This window comes from Euprymna scolopes, chromosome 6 (genome assembly GCF_053919585.1).
Source record: "Euprymna scolopes isolate OS-2025 chromosome 6, ASM5391958v1, whole genome shotgun sequence".
Taxonomy (NCBI): domain Eukaryota; kingdom Metazoa; phylum Mollusca; class Cephalopoda; order Sepiida; family Sepiolidae; genus Euprymna; species Euprymna scolopes.
In genome coordinates, this window is record NC_136487.1 from 85,347,946 (window position 1) to 85,366,406 (window position 18,461).

The 18,461-nt window shown below is 31.9% G+C and overlaps 1 protein-coding gene and 1 pseudogene across 5 annotated transcripts in view; one reads left to right on the top strand and one right to left on the bottom strand.

Moving 5' to 3' along the window:
• Positions 1–18,461, bottom strand: part of LOC145277760 (cilia- and flagella-associated protein 91-like) — a 362,282-nt gene that overhangs the window by 322,119 nt on the left and 21,702 nt on the right. The window lies entirely within an intron of this gene.
• LOC145277755 (deoxynucleoside triphosphate triphosphohydrolase SAMHD1 pseudogene) lies at positions 1,936–5,369 on the top strand (annotated as a pseudogene). Its single transcript, XR_013868202.1, has one exon. The product of XR_013868202.1 is annotated as a deoxynucleoside triphosphate triphosphohydrolase SAMHD1 pseudogene (transcript).

Sequence of the window (18,461 nt, forward strand, 5' to 3'; positions counted from 1 at the left end):
GAAGGTGTTTTTCACACCAGTACATCTAGAAAAGGAAGGGAAGAATTACTTTCCTTTTCTATAGTAAATTTTAGAACTGAGTGAATATTATTAAGGGAAGCAAAAAACGGTATCTCCTTCCGTTTCATTGTTGAACAGACAAAAAGTGTCGTCAACATAACGAAAATAAATATCTGGTTTTTGAAAACCAGACAAAAGACTCTTTTCTCTCTCTATATATATATACTAGCCTGAGTGCCCTGCGTTACCCAGGTGTTTGCAAGTATGTTAAGCAATGGTGCCCGGAAAACTCGTCCCGGGAAAACTCGTCTCCGGAAAACTCGTCCCCTTTCGCTAGGTAGGAAAACTGGTCCCTTATTGAATAAATATCGATTGAAAACACATTTTATGATCGTTCTTGAAAGAGATATTGTTTTTTAAAATAGACTATAGCCCCCCCCCATAATATTAAAAAAAAATATTTTTACTTGTTTAATATATATTTTTTTAATAAAATCGATTTTCTAAGTGTCCGTTTTCAACCTAACTGGCTAAGTTCTTAGTGGTTTAACTTCTTTTAAAGCGTTTATTATCTTCATACAAAGTTAGTTACACATTTTTTTTGTTCTTATTTTAACGAGTCATAAAAACAATAATAAAAACAAAACCAAAAAATTAAAAGACAGGGAGCGATTCGATTTTTTGATACTTTTTTGTTTTGTTTTTTTAATCATGATAGTTTTTTTTTGTTGTTGTTGTTTTTGTTTTCTCCCATACCACATGCACTCATGCGTTATTTAAAATTATAATTTTATCAATTATCAACATTTATTGTCGTCCTGTCAAATGTTGCAAAAATTAACTAATAAATTAAAAACAAAATATTTTTTTGACGCGAGAGATGCCATGTGCTAACAATCTCTCGTTAACTCATTTTTAATTTTTTTAATTTCTACTTCAAAATTCTAAAATCAATCATTAAGAGAAAAAGTAATCACTAAATAAATTTATTAATCAATTTTATTGAAAACTCCGCTATCGTTTATCAAGAATCTTTTTAATTTAATTTTTTGTTGGTTGTTTTTCGGAGGGAGATATAGCTTTTACCCCCCCACTCTTTCTCTCTCTCTCTCTCTCTCTCTCTCTCTCTAAATTATATTTAAAAATATATTAAAATTTATTATTTTCTTTTTGAAACCAAATCTCCCTCAGTAATTTCTTTAATTTTCTATTTGTTAGCGATTATCAAGACCCTTAAGATGTGATATACCGGACATTATTTCTCGTTCTCACGTAACACTCGACATGTTTTTTGTTTGTTTTCTGTGTTTTTTTTTCTTTACCAAATAAACGATTCCAAATAAATTAAATAAACAACATAGTCGGCGAGGTAGAAAAATCGATTTTACCCTTTTATAAACAGTATATAAGTAAATTCTTTTTATATTAATACAAAAAAAATATGCGGTCTCGTTTATGAACATAATAAACGCTTTAAAATAAGTGAAACCACTAAAAACTTAGCCAGTTAGGTAGAAAACGGACACTTAGAAAATCGATTTCATTTAAAAACAAAAAACAAAAAAACATTAAACAAGTAAAAATATTAAAAAAAAATATTATGAGGGGAGGGGGCTATAGTCTATTTTAAAAAACAATATTTCCTTCAAGAACGATCATAAAATGTGTTTTCAATCGATATTTATTCAATAAGGGACCAGTTTTCCTACCTAGCGAAAGGGGACGAGTTTTCCCGAGACGAGTTTTCCCGAGACGAGTTTTCATAAATTCTAAAGATATATATATATATATATATATATATATATATATATATATATATATATATATATATATATATATATAATGTGATTTTTTGTGAAAAGTTATTGGAGTTATTTTTTTTAGTTGTTTTATTTTTATTTATTTATTCTTTTTTGTTTGCTTTTATGGGAGATGATCTAAATCGATCCAAATGTTTCTGATTGTGATTTACAGAAAATCGGAAATTGCCACAGCATTATATAAAAAAAATATAAAAAAGCAAGCGCCACTAAAACGAAGGAATAATAAAAAAAAGAAAAACAAGTAAAGTTATAGTTAGGTTAAGGTTAAAAAGATTTTTAATTCTCTCCCAAATAAGGGTGATAAAACCTTCCTAAAAACAAAAAAGAAATAAAGTTAATGCATTTACTGATTTGAAGTAAATTATTTAACCTATTCTTAACTCAGAAGAGGGAGGGGGGACTAATTGACCAAGGAAAACAAATGAAAAAGTCGTGTTATTAGTAATTAGTAGTAATTTATACAAATTTCGGTAAATTCTGCAGTTGTAATTTTGCAGTGTTTTTATTTTTGTGAACAAAAATTCTTTTTTATAAGAAATAATAATTAGCACAATTGAATAATAAAAAAAAGAAGATAACTTCGAATTATCACTGCTATTAAAGAAAGTAAAAAATCGATCCTTGGAAAAAAAATGTCCGCTAACATCCTCAATATAGTCTTTAAGTAAAAATAATAAGTTATTTAGGAGCAATAAAACCCTGTAGAAATGCATTTCACTGTAAATAATTTCTGGCTAATCAATAATATATTATCATATCACGCAGTCTGTGCAATAAACAAACCTAATCATGAATGTGCATTTTAGAAATGAAATTGAATAGGCTTCAGAATAAAAGCCACATTGTTTGTGACAGATTTTTTAAAAAGTGTGTATTGAACAAATATGATTTTATAGAAAAGGCGTGTGTTGAACTAGATATGATTTCCCATGGATAGGAGTGTGTTATATTAGATATGAACTTCTAGGAATCAAAGTACTTTTAATCACGTGAACCAATGTTATATAAACAACAAAAATCATGCCCCTTCACACAAAGGATGCTAAAAATCTGTTATTTTTGTCATAGACATTTCGTTCGTTTTTTTTTTTTTTTTAACAAAAAGCAGTTCGCAACTTTTCATTTTATGGGCAAAACGCATACAAATGTTAAACTCACACGAACAACGCACGAACTATATATTTTCCATACGATTAAGGTAATATTATTTATTTACATCATTTTCTTTAAAAATTGACCTTAAAAAAAGATTGTATTGATTCACGTGAAGAGATATTTTGCAAGTGCATTCCTTTTTTCGTCTAAGCAACAAGTAAAATTTTAAGATAAATGCCATTTCAGAGAGACTGGTAAATTTGAAGACTTGTAATTTTGTTTTCGAAATTTATTGAAACAGAATAACTATTTCTTAGTTTTCTAAATAGAAACAATTTCCTAAATTACTGCGTTTTTGTGTTGGAAACAACAGAAACATAATGGGAGAAACGGCTAATTTGATGACGAAATATAAAATATTTAATGATTCGGTTCACGGATGTATTGAACTTCACCCTTTATGCGTTAAAATTATAGACACGCCACAATTTCAAAGACTGAGAAATATTAAACAACTGGGACTAGCTTACTTCGTTTACCCAGGGGCTTCGCATAATAGATTTGAACACAGCATCGGAACTTGCCATTTAGCAAAATTGATGATAGAAAATATCCATCAACGTCAACCTAAGCTAGGTATAACACCTAAAGATATTCTTTGTGTCCAAATCGCCGGATTATGCCATGACTTGGGTCACGGACCGTTTTCGCACACATATGAACATTTTATTAAACGTGCTTCACCTGATTCCAACTGGAGACATGAAGATGTCTCGCTAAAGATATTTGACGGTCTATACGATGAAAACAAAGACGAATTTGAAAAGTGGGAATTATATGACAAAGACAAAAACTTTATAAAGAATCTTATCCATCCACCAGATCAATTGACAGACAATTCCGAAATCACCGGGAGGGGAAAAGAAAAGCGATTCCTCTATCAAATAATCTCAAATAAAGAAAATGGTGTTGATGTCGATAAATGGGATTATTTCGCCAGAGACTGCCACCATTTGGGTATCAAAAACAACTTTGATCACTTGAGAATAATGAAGTTCGCGAAGGTGATACAACATGATGGGAGGAATATAATTGCTTACAGAGATAAAGTGGTTGAGGATATTTATAACATGTTTCACCTGAGGAGATCATTGCACAAGAACGCATACCAACACAAAGTTGTAAATTGCATTTCCGAAATGTTTATTGAGGCTCTTCTAGGTGCCAAGGACCATGTTACGCGAATTGGTTCGGATGGAAATCAAAAAGGACTCGTTGAGTGTAAAGATGACATGAAAGCCTATTCACAATTGACCGACATCATTTTCGAAGAAATACTATACTCGACGTCAGAGGAATTAAAAGATTCCAGGCTCTTATTGGAAAGGATCATCAAGAGAAAATTGAATTCATTTATTGGAGAAAGAAAAACATCCGATCGTGACAATATCGCATCGAAAATTGCTGGTGATGACGAAGAACTCGCTGACCACTTAGCGATTAGCAAACCGGATCTTAATTATGGTTCCAAAGCCAAAAACCCTGTCGACAATGTCTTTTTCTATTCAAAAGAGTCTCCAAACAAAATTAAACGAATGCCATCGGACAGAGTTTCTCACATGTTACCAAAACCCTTTTCCGAAACTTTTGTGCAGGTTTTGGTAAAAGATGAGTCGTTTAAGAAACGGGCAAAGACAAAATTTAAAGCGTGGAAACAACGCCAGCAAAACAACTTGTTGGAAGAAGAATAAGAAGAAGAAGAAGAAGAACTTAAAACCCGTTTAGAGAAGTAAATTTAATATACATTTCACATACAGTGAGCCCAAATTGTAAACCTTAACAAAAAAAAACAAAAACAAAAAAAAAAACAACATAAAATCTCTATTTTGCATGCCTTTTTTCTTTCAGATCCTCCTTTTACCAAGTAAGCCTTTTCATTTATTTTTAAGGGAAACTAGAATGTTGTTCCCCTCCCCTACTTTTTATTTGAGAGAAGTCTCGTATTTCAAGACTCCATTGCAAATTATAGTGTGTTTATATATGCATACATGCATATGTGTGTATATATGTGTATATATATATGCATATGTGTATGTATATATGTATGTGTGTGTATGCGTATGTATGTGTGTGTATGTGTATGTATATTCTATTTTGTTTGTGTGTGTGTGCGTGTGTTTGTGTTTGGGTGACTGAATACATGCATGTATGTATGTTTAGATTGGGAATCGACCTTATACCTATCTAGATATCCTGCCTCTTTTTCCTCTTACATGCACGGGCATGTGCGCGCACACGGGCACACACACACACACAAGCACACACATGTGAAAGAAAAAAAAATCACAGATCTTGACCCACACACTTTCACACACACAACACACAATCCTCGCCTTAACACACAAGCAAACACTGACACACACATACACACACGTCAAAAAAGAAAGAAAATCATCGTCGTCGCCGGCTCCTACTCGTATCCGAGCATTGGATCCTGTCGTCAGGTGGGTGGGTGCCTATGTGATACCTGGCTGTACAGTTCGGTTCTATGACGGAAGAGACACGAACAGTTCTCACAGGAGAGGGTAGGGGGATGGGTTTGCTCTCGCATACCAAACGAGTTATATGCGTCTGGTAACGACTGCAGGCCCTCTGCCATCTGACCTGGAGTGGCGTTGTAACCAGCATATTGTAGTTCTCGCACTTCGCATAAGGTGGTTTTGATTTTGGCACGGAGTCGTGCGAGGTTGAAAATTCCGCCGTCCAAACAAAATTGCAGGCCAATTGAGGGTATATCTGGTGGAATCTCACTGAGCATTGCTGCGATGTACAGCGAGAAACACGTTGGGGCCAAAACACACCCCTGCTTCAGACCACCGTTGATGGGAAATGGATCTGAAAAAGAGTTCTGATGACAAACTCTTCCAACCATTCCGTCATGCACCAGTTCAACGAAGTTGGGTGGACAACCGTATCTCGCGAGGACAGCCCACTTGGCAGGTGGTGGCACTTTATCAAAAGCCTTTTTAAGGTCCCAAAAGACAAACATCATGGGCTGTTGCTGTTCAAGGCTTTTCTCCTGCAGTTGCCTTACAAAGAAAATCATGTCCACCGTCCCCCAGGAAGGTTGAAACCCGCACCGGGTCTCTGGTAGAGTGTCCTCTGCGAGGATGAGCAGGCGGTCAAGGAGAATCCGAGCGAAAATCTTACTCGCGATGCTAAGCAGTGATATTCGAAAGAAAATCATAAAAACCCATAAAAATATTCACCAAATAAACCCAAAGCCCCCTCGCCCACTAAATGGACTTAACTCTAATAAATTGAACTTTTGTCCAGAGCCAACTCTATTGGTGACAAAAAGTCTGAGATTAGCATTTCTCTGAAAAACACAGTGCTGTCAGCGATAAAATGTTTTCCGAAAAGAAAATTCCCAACTTTTACCTAAAGAAACTTTATATAAAAATATCGGAAGAGAGCTGAACAAGGCTTGAAACACATCAAAATATTAAAAAAATATTAAAAAATGATAAAAGTCTAAAAAACCTACAATTGTTGATGACTACACTCCTTTAAATATACATTTTTTCTCTCGTTGGAACTACACAACCATTACTTATATATATATATATATATATATATATATATATATATATATATATATATATATATATATATATATATATATATATATATATATACTAGCATTTCAGCCCGGCGTTGCCCGGGTGTTTGGAGGTGTAAGCTGAGCAAAAAAAAAAAAAGTAAATTTTTTTTTAATTTGACCCCTATTATGACCCCTTAAAATTTATAGTTTCGGGCTCAAATGGCTTTTTAAATAATAACGTTATTATTTCAGCACGGATCAATAAGTGCACGAGTACCCAATTTCTTTAAAAGCATTCATATTTTCTTATATAAAAACAATTTCTGTAAAAAAAAAGAAAAAAACGTGAACTTTCAATCTTTGTTAAAAAGGTTTTCTTGAAAAAAACAAAACAAAAAAAATACGGTAAAAAAAGCAAAGAACAAGACGTTAATCGGTATTCATGCAGAGAGTGATCCGTGCTGAAATAATAACGTTATTATTTAAAAAGCCATTCTTAACATGGGGAGGGGAGGGGGTTTTACCTAATCTGTACTTTAACCTTACAATTGAATAAAAAACATATAAAACTTTAATTAAACGTGGAAATACGATTTAAAAAATAGCGCGGATCAGTCTCTGCATTAGCACTGAAAGTACAGAATAGGTAGAAAACATCCTCCCTCTCCATGTTAAGAATGGCTTTCTAAATAATGTTAATGCGTCCGTACTGTTCCTTGTCTGCTTAAGTTTAATTTTTGTTTATTAAATTGTTAGGTGAAAGTCCAGAATAGTTACAAAACACCCTCTTCTCCCAATGTTAAGAATGGCTTTTTAAATAATAACGTTATTATTTCAGCACAGATCAATAAGTGCACGAGTACCCAATTTCTTTAATAAAGAAAAAGCATTCATATTTTCTTATGTAAAAACAACTTCTGTAAAAAAAAGAAAAGAAAGAACGTGTACTTTCAATTTTTGTTAAAGGTTTTCTTAAAAAACCCCCAAAAATACGGTAAAAAAAGCAAAGAATAAAACATTAATCGGTATTCATGCAGAGAGTGATCCGTGCTGAAATAATAACGTTATTATTTAAAAAGCCATTCTTAACATGGGGAGGGGGTTTGTACCTATTCTGTACTTTAACCTTACAATTGAATAAAAAACATATCATAAAACTTTAATTAAACGTGGAAATGCGATTTAAAAAGTAGACAGATCACGCTCTGCATTAACACCGAAAGTACAGAATAGTTAGAAAACATCCTCCCTCCCCATGTTAAGAATGGCTTTCTAAATAATGTTAATGATTCAGTACTGTTCCTTGTCTGCTTACGTTTAACTTTTGTTTATTAAATTGTTAGGTGAAAGTCCAGAATAGTTACAAAACACCCCTATCCCAATGTTAAGAATGGCTTTCTAAATAATAACGTCATTATTTGAGCGGGGTAGCTTCTCTGCATAAGTACCATGTTTTGTTTTTAAATTGTTAGGTGAAAGGACAGAATAGTTACAAAATACCATCCCCATGTTAAGAATGTCTTTCTAAATAACATTATTTCAGCACGGTATTTTCTATGCATACGTACTATCTATTTTTGTTTATTAAATTGTTAGGTGAAAGTATAGAATAGATGCAAAACTCCCTCCCCATGTTAAGAATAGCTTTCTAAATAACGGTATTATTTCAGCACGGTACTTTCTCTGGATAAGTACTATCTTTTGTTGGTTATCCTGACGCTGTGCACTTCTTTATTTACATTGGAAGTGACATCACACAAATCTTATAATACGGATGGCTACAATTGTAAAAATAATTTGTTTTATTTTTCTTTCATTTTGAGCTCCTTTTTTCTCCCGTTTTTTTTTTGTTTTCTACAATTAATAAACCAGTTTATAAGTAAAAAATAATTTGTTTTAGCGAATTTAATTTTTTTTTCTCTCTCATTTGTTATATTGGTATTTTAGCGGAGAATCTAGCATTTCTTTTCATTTTGAGAATTTGTTTTAGTTTTTAATTACTAACACAGCAGAGAATTTAAGCCCCCCCCATTTCTTATTTTGAGCGGAGAATTTATTTTATTTTCATTTTGAGCTCTTTTTCCGATCCGACGTTACCTTTTATAGGTACTCCTGGCCACAAAGTGGGTGATCATTTTACGTTAAATTATTATAGAAAAGTGATCCCCCACTTTTTAAAACTAACATTTCTTTATATCTTGGAAACTACTCGTTTGCCGTAATTTTAAACGTTATTTTCGTTTTCAGCGACCCCGAAAACCATTAAGAGTGGTAATTTTAAAGGAATTTTCGAGGGTGGAGTAATTCTTCATATTTACCTTTTTTTAATTGAATTGTTAGGTGAAAGTACAGAATAGTTACAATACACCCTCCCTTCCCCATGTTAAATAATAGGTTTCTAAATAATAGCGTTAAAAATAGCTCGGGTCGTAAAGTGCAGGAGTACCTGTAAAAGGTAACGTCAGATCGGAAGAGTTCAAAATGAAAATAAAATAAATTCTCTGCTCAAAATAAGAAAGGGGGGGAGTTAAATTCTCCGCTGTGTTAGTAATTAAAAACTAAAACAAATTCTCAAAATGAAAAGAAATGTTAGATTCTCCGCTCAAATACCAATATAACAAATGGGAGAGAAAAATAAAACAAATTATTTTTACAATTGTAGCCATCCGTATTATAAGATTTGTGTGACGTCACTTCCAATGTAAATAAAGAAGTGCACAGCGTCAGGATAACCCTTTTGTTTATTAAATTGTTAGGTGAAAATATAAAATAGTTACAGAACACTCTCCCTTTCCCATGTTAAGAATGGCTTTCTTAATAGGGTTATTTCAGCACGGTACCTTCTCTGCATTAGTACCATATTGTGTTTATTAAATTGTTAGGTGAAAGTATAGAATAGTAACAAAACGTCCTCCCCATGTTAAGAATGGCTTTCTAAATAACGTTATTATTCTATTATTATATTATTATGGTACTTTCTCTGCATAAGTACCATGTTTTGTTTATTAAATTGTTAGGTGAAAGTACAGTACTCATGCAGAGAGTGATCCGTGTTGAAATAATAACGTTATTATTTAAAAAGCCATTCTTAACATGGGGAGGGGAGAGTGTTTTTGTACCTAATCTGTATTTTAACCTTACAATTGAATAAAAAAAAAACATATAATAAAACTTTAATTAAACCTGGAAATACGATTTTAAAAAAAGCGCGGACCACTCTTTGCATTAGCACTACCAACCAATCTTATATCGAAAAACAAAAACAAAAACAAAAAAACAAACAAAAGAAAACTCAAAAAGCAAGCGACAAACTTTTTTTTTTGCCTTATATAATAATGAAAAAATGTTTAAATTAAAAAGTTTGGAAGATAAACAAATGAATTATGTTTTTTTTTGTTTTTTTTACTTATCGAGTAAACAGAAAATGAAATCTACTGCCTCTCGTCAATTCGTGACTGTGAAATGAATTGAACCGGAAGTTTAGTTTTATCAACAGAACAGTTTCGCACTAACAGTTACGAAAATATATTTATTTTATTTAATATTTTAATAATTCGTGAGGAAAATTTATTTTAATAACATAAAAACATCCCTCGACTCTAAAGATGGGTTGTCTGAAAATTTCCAATAAATTGGTAACGTAGAAATATGGTTTTATTCACTTGTAACGAACAAAATTTACATATATATATATATATATATATATATATATATATATATATAAATTAGCTGTACCCTGCCACGCGTTGCAGTGGCTCAATTTGGTGTAATAGAAAAATTTAATAAAAAGAGAAAAATGCATGTTTCTTATATTCTTAGTACAGCAATCCACTCCAAAAAGTGAAAAAGAAAGCGAAAATGAAAAAAATGGTACTCTCGCAGAATTTGATCTGGGTCCTCGAGAGATTCTGTCAATCATGGTTTGGACTCGACCAACAATCAGTGGATGAAGCCGAACGTAGCAAAAATGTTGAAACGCTAAATATTTTTTTTTGTTGTTGTTTTCTGTATACAAAAATGTGAGTTAGTAATTAATATTTGGTTGATGGGGGGAGCGGTTACTATACACAGATTCGAAAAAGTTGTCCAAAAACAAATAAATGAAAGCAAAGGTAAGGTAAGTTACGTTTCTACCTAACTGGATAATTGTTTAGTGTTTTTATGTAATGTAAAATGTTTAATTGGCTCCGAAAACAGAAATGGTCGCGGACTCTGTTGAATAAGTTAAGTTTGGGAAAGTAAGTTGAAAACTAAAAACTATACAAAACAGTGTCTGAAACCCACCGAATATATGTTACCATGACATAGGCTGGCATAATTGGTGGGTTTCTGACAGTATTTTGTATAGTTTTTTAGTTTTAACTCACTTTCTCTAACTTAAAGTACTCAATAGTGTCCGCCACTATTTGTAGCTTTCAAATACACCGATAAACACTGTTTTTCCAGCCGACTAAACGTTACATTAAATGAAAAGGGTTTATATTACTAAACACAGATACAAAAAAGTTGTCAAAAAATAAATATATAACAAATAAATGTTATCAAAGGCAAGAAATAGAAATGTTCTACCTAACTGGATAAGATTTTAGTGTTTTTATGTAATATATAATCGGTTCAAAAACATTGAATGTTTATCGGTATATCTGAAAAATACAAATGGCGGCAGACTGTATCGAACACGTCAAGTTTGGGGAAATTTTGGGAAAATGAGTTTAAACTAAAAAACTATACAAAATACTGTTAGGAACTCACTCAATATATGTTATCATGACGTAGGCTGGCATATAATCGGTGGTTTTAAACTTTTGCTCGATACAGGTGACGACTTTTAAAAGTTCCTTTTAGTGAATACCTGGTTTGAGGATATTTGTACAACTAAACGGCAAATCTGCTCCCAAAAATTCGGTATTATCTTACTTGAAGGCCCGTTTCACGTTCGTATATAACGAAATATTTTATTGTAGATTGCGGTGTGCTAAAAACGAATCTGCAAACCGTTTCCGTAGCAAAAAGAAAGTTTTCATGATATTCATGAAATTACTTTTTCGGAAAGTGGGTTATCACTTTTCAATGTAAATTTAACTTAGAATGAGCACCCACTTTCTGGCCACCTGAGAGAGGGGCATTTTTCTGTGTGTTTCTTGGCTAAAAAGTTTTTTGTTTGATTTCTTTTGCATGGTAATATAACCCCTGAACTCTGGGACTATTTTCCATTTCACAGACGTAGCCTTTGTTTATGCTACGCGTGAGCATAAACGAAAACTGTTAAATATGCACTCACGTACCAAACTACCTTGTCAAAAAACCTTTAAGCCAATAAACACGAAAATAAATGCCCCTTCCCCAGGTGGCCAGAAAGTGGGTGCTCATTCTAAGTTAAATTTACATAGAAAAGTGATCACCCACTTTTCGAAAAAAAATTTCTTCATATCATGAAAACTATTTTGGTACTCCTTGGGCGTTGAGTTCCATGGCGTCCCGCAGAATTATTTAATGGTCGTTCCCTTAGTAACATTTTTTATTTATTTACTTACGTGGCAGAGTTATACAACCATCACCCCATGTGAATTTCTATACTGATAGGTTTTTTGAAATTTTTTCACTGGATTATTATTGATTGAACACTAAACAGATTATGAAAAAAAAATTGAAAAAAAAATCGTTTCAACATTTGAAAGGGGTACTCACTTTTTAGTTACCACGTTCTGGTAAATCGGTCACCCATTTTTGTTTTTTTTTCTAAATACGAAAGTGTCTTCGGGAGATATAAAATGGTAGCATGTTGACTAAGCAATGTATCGGGAGGCGTACGCAATGGAAAATTATTGGTAAATTTTTAGATTAGGTTCACCTCCTCAATTTTCTTTTAAATGACGACTTGTAATGGTTTTCGACTATGCTGAATACGAAAATCGCATTGAAATTTTGCAGAAATAATAGTTATCAAGATATAAAAAGTTGTATTACGCATTGTAATCTTTGGCGGCCATTTTTTTACGCGCGTGCATTTGTTTATGGCGCGTGCGCGCATAAAAGATGGCCGCCAAAGAATACAATGCATAATATAACTTTTTATATCTTGATAACTACTTATTTCCGCAAAAATTCAATGCGATTTCCGTATTCAGCATACTCGAAAACCTATCCATGTCGTCATTTAAAGAAAACTTGTGGAGGTGGACCTAATCTAAAAAAAAACAAATTATTAAACATTTCGGTACTCATGCAGAGAGTGATCTGTGCTGAAATAATAATGTTATTATTTTAAAAGCCATTCTTAACATGAGGAGGGGGTGGGTGTTTTGTACCTATTCTGTACTTTAACCTTACAATTGAATAAAAAAACATATCCTAAAACTTTAATTAAACTTGGAAATACGATTTAAAAAATAGCACGGATCACTCTCTGCATTAGCACCAACATTTCTCCAGCATGTTAGTGAAATTTATAATACTTAAAAAAAATTAAAAAGAAAGTTTTGAAAAAAAAACCCCTCACCTTCCATAAAAACAGATAAATTATTGTAAGGAAACACCAACAAACTCACCTTTCATAAAAACAAATTATTTAAAAAAAAACAAAAAAAACACCAACAAACTGACTTTTAACTAAATAAGTAAAAAAACAAAAAAAATTAAAAAACTCGAAACTTTATTTTCATAAAAACAATAAAAAACTCATGTTCAATCTATATTTTTTTTTCTTTGAGAAATAAATATATTTCTGACTTACAAATGCGGTAGAGGCCTCTATGGTTTTGATATACCGCGTTTTTATTGGTTACAAAATGGGTGACTGATTATAAGAACGTTGTAACTAAAGTGAGCACCACTTTCAAATGTCGAAATAATGATTTCTTTTTTTAATGTTTTTTTTTTTTAATAATCTGTTTAATTAGTGTCCAATCAATAATAATCCAGCGAAAAAAATTTACAAAAACCTATAAGTATAGAAATTACGCATGGGAGTGATGGTTGTACAACTACGGCACTTTCGCACTTTTACAAACATTATTTACGTTAACTCCTTTCATAAATAATTAAAAAAAAGTAACTAAACCATTTATTGATAATTTGTCACTTGTACAAACATTTATTTATTTACGTAGGCTTAACTCTTTTCATGAATAAGAAAAGTTTTACTCTTTAAGAATAATAATAGGAAAAATGCAGAGAGTGATCCGCACTATTTTTTAAATCGTATTTCCACGGTTAATTAAAGTTTTACGATATGTTTTTTTTATTCAATTGTAAGGTTATTATTTCAGCACGGATCACTCTCTGCATAAGTATCATAAAAACTAATACAAATAATACTTATCTCAATAAGTGAAAGACTCATTTCTACCGGAAATGAAAGGCTGCATAATCTCGCAGTTACGAAAAATATTTTCATTCATAATTTAATATTTTTATAATTCGCAATGTTAAATTATTTTAATAACATGCAAACATTCATTGACTTTAAAAATAGATTTTCTGAAAATTTCAATTAAATTGGTAATGTAGAAATATGGTTCTATAGACTTTGAACGAACCAAGAATTACATTTATATATATATACTAGCTGTCCCCGGCCACGCGTTGCTGTGGCTCAGTTTGTTAAAATGGAACACATGTGAAAGTAGAGAAAAGTTTGATTCTTTTTTTCAAGAGAATGTACAAATTATTTATTTATTTTATATGTGTATGCGTGTATGTGTGTATTGACATGTTGGCATGTGTGTTTGTGTGTGTTCTTGCATATGTATGTTTGCGTGAATTTGTATGTATGCTTGTATGTGTACGTGTATGTGTTCATTTCCATGTGTGTGTGTGGGGTGGAGAGGGCTCCCGAAAGCCATGGAGAAGCAAATCTATGAATTAAAAACCCATAAAGCGGGAGACAAGTACCCGCGTTAAGCTGGTCTGTAGTTCGACTTGTTGCTGACTATCTTGCTTTTGCTTTTTGCTGGATCTCAACATTTTGAACCGAGACAAAGCTAAAAATTTGTAACATCATCTTTGTATAGATACTCCCTCAGGCATTCGTCTATAAAAAATAGTTCTGTGGCGATGGAAAAGTTGTGACGCGTGTAGGTCTGAAATGCTGGAAGCATGTAATAATTGAGCTGCAATCATCATATGTATCTATGTATATATGTATGTATATGTGTATGTATGTTTATATATGTAAATGTGTATTATATGTATGTATGTCTATGTGTATATGTATGTATATATGTATGTGTGTATATATGTTTATGTGTGTTTGTATGTATATACGTATATATATGTTTGTGTGCGTATGTATGTATATGTATGTGTATATGCATACATAAAAAGTCATCTTCGGCCCCATGGTCTTTCAGTGACTGAGGGAGTAGCACTCGTCTGACAAGACGTTTCAATCATATATATACATATATATACTAGCTGTACCCGGCCACGTGTTGCTGTGGCTCAGTTTGTTAAAATGGAACACATGTGAAAGTAGAGAAAAGTGTGATTCTTTTTTTCAAGAGAATGTACAAATTATTTTTTTAACAGATGTTAAGAAAATAAACAGAAAAATACTTCCATCATTAATTATGCAAAAAAATAAATAAAATGTTGATTTAGTGTTTCAATATGCTTATAAATTACGATGAAACTTGCTGAGTATGCACTGTTTTACTGTTGTTGTAAAAATGGAACGGAAACTTAAATTTCGCTTCGTTTTAATCTTTCTTAATTTTTTAATTGTGCCCCTCCAAACGAATATAATCAAAACAGTAACATTCAACAATTGTACTTTATGTATATAAAACACAAAATATTTATTAAAAAAATTTTTTTTTAAAAAGTTCATAACGAAAGGGAAATAATTCCATTTTTAAACGAAAAAGTTTACCTAACTTAATGTATTAATGCTATTTTTTTAAGCAAGAAAACAAAAAAGGTAAATATCCAGATACGCTACTACAGAACACCGACTACTCTAATTTGTTTTTTTTATAGGTAATTAAGGTCGCTGACAACGAATCTGATAGTCAAACTTGGGGCAAATTTACCGTTTGCATAGTATTTACCCTGAACCCACGAACTTTTTTCCACCATTTGCAGCTTCCGTTTATGCTACGCGCATGCACGCTGTAGTATAAACGACGGCTTCACCAAGCAAACTACGTTGGGGGAAGGGGATTTTTTTTCCAGGACATAGAATTTTCTAATTTTCAAAAATACATTATAGTGCTTTTTGGATGGAAAATTTAAAATTAGCTGAAAATTAAATAAAATAAGAAAAGGAAAGCACACCAAGTTGGAGTAGGGGAGGGGTCATTTATCTGTTTTTTTTTTTACCTGGAACATCGAATTTTCAAATTTTCCGTAAGTAACGCACCGACATTTACCAATTAGAACACCATTTAACATTTTCCGAAGATTTTACTTTGTACATTGGGGGCGCGAGCGGGGGGGGGCGGATGTGATGTTGGCGTGCGCGCCCCAACATCACCCCCCTCCAAACAAATTTGAGTGGTTGGTGTTCTGTAGTAGTGTATCTGGATATTTACCAAAAAAAAAAAATATTTAGGTTTGGCTATAAATTCCTAAACTCATTTCACCCTAAATAATTTAGGTGACTGAAATAGGAATCTAATGTAATCTTTAATTTCCTGAATAGTATGCGAGAATTACGGACTTTAGGGGCTTTTTTCGTAATGTTACTGTAAAAATTATTTTTTATTGTTACAAATTACGATGCTTTAAAAAAGCAAAAATAAATTCTTGCGTTTCTTATTTACTACTGAAAACCATAACTTTAGTAAAGGTATTTTTGTTTAAACAAAATAAAGCATTTTCACTAAGAGTTAAGTAAAAATAATTAGTTCATTATATTCTGCGATCATTATTTGAAAAATACTGCAATTTTCATTAAAATCGTTAATTTCCTTATTTTTGGTGAATTTTTAAGTAAAGGGAGGAGTCAAAATGTGTATACACTTTGAGCGTCGGCATTCATTTTGCGACCACGTGTGGTTAATTTAAATTAAAGTTCAATCACATGATTACATTATCAATAATCATGTAATTAAACCCATTGAAAATTTACCGATATTGTAAACACATTCTGTTTACATTAAGCCTGTAGTGTTTTTTTAGTGATGCAATGTTGTCAACTGAGATTTAAAAAAAACCCGCGAGATCAGGAGAAAGAAATGTCCAGAAAATCGCTAGATTTTTAACTTATCGTCTGAAATTTTCAAAAATCGCTAATTCTCCCCCCCCCAAAACCACTCCATAATGTTCCGTGTTTTCTTACTATGGGTTTGTATTACTGTACACATAGATTCGAAAAAGTTGTCAAAAAACAAATATATAACAAATAAATGTTATCAAAGGCAAGATAAGTTACTTTTCTACCTAACTGGATATATTTTTCGTGTTTTTATTCAATGTAACATGTTTATTCAGCTCGAAAACCATACAGTGTTTTCCGATGTATGGAACATTCAAGATTGAGTCTGATTCTCTCTTTAACACGGTAAGTTTGGGAAAAGATGTTATAAATAGAAAACCGGATAAAATACTGTTAAAAACTCGCTCAATACATGTTACTGTGACATAGGTTGACATATATTCGGCGGGTTTTTAATAGTATTTTGTATAGTTTTTTACTTATAACACCTTTTTCCAAACTTGCAGTGTTAAAAAGGGTGTGAGACGCCATCTTGAATTTTCAAATACATCGGTAAACAATGTATGTTTTTCGAGCTGAATAAATATGTTACACTGAATAAAAACACGAAAAATATATCCAGTTTGGCAGAAAAGTAACTTATCTTGCCTTTGATAACATTTATTTGTTATATATTTGTTTTTTGACAACTTTTTCGAATCTATGTATACAGTAATACAAACCCGTTTTGGGTTTTTTTTTTTTTTTTTGCTGTTGTTTCTTGCTTTTTACACTTTTAGATCGTATTTTAAACTAAACTTCGGAGGTTTGAATCCCCCCTCCCCCCACCTAAAATGTACTTGGAAAAATCGATTTTATGGTGAGATTTAAGAATGGTTAGTCGAAAAAAAGGTTAAAAACAAAACAAATAATCAATAAATAATTGTTACCAAAGGCAATAAATGCTACTATTTTTTACTTACATTGAATATTTTCAAGCGCTTTTCTTTATTTTTTAATAATCTAATGCGGGTGTGTGGGTGCCAAATACCTCCAGATTTTCTAGAATTTCCCGCTAGATTGTAAATGAAATCTCCAGATCTAGCAGGAAAACCGCTAAATTGTAACACTGGTCACGTGACAGGAAGCGGTAATAAATAATTGTCCCTAAATAAAAGAATGGCCTCTCGGTACAAAGAAATCCACCTATTTATCATAGAAAAATTAAGTATAATGTTATAATTAAAAAGAAATATATAAAAACACACCACATGTATATAGTACACATATTATACCAAAACGTGGAAGCCATCCGTCCAGTGGTTTTTTAGATAATTAATTCCGAAAGAACCAACAGTTACATTTATATATATATATATATATATATATATATATATATATATATATATATATATATATATATATCGTTCAGTTTGAGGTTTTCAAAAGTCGGGACTAATGAAGACAATGAGGTTGTTATATAGCGCTCAATAAAAAGAGCAAAACTTTTTTTTTGGGGGGGGCGGATAAACAGTTACATATGGTCGCTACAAATAGACATCTGTTTCAGTCAAGGAGACTTTTCAATTTCTCTCTAATCTCTCCCATTTTTCATTTTTCTTTTTGGCGTCGAGAGGTTCCGGGTCGCCTGACGAAGTCTCTTTGACTGAAACAGATGGCTATTTGTAGCGATCTTATGTAACTGTTTATCCCCAAATAATAATAATAATAATAATAATAATATATATATATATATATATATATATATATATATATATATATATATATATATATATATATA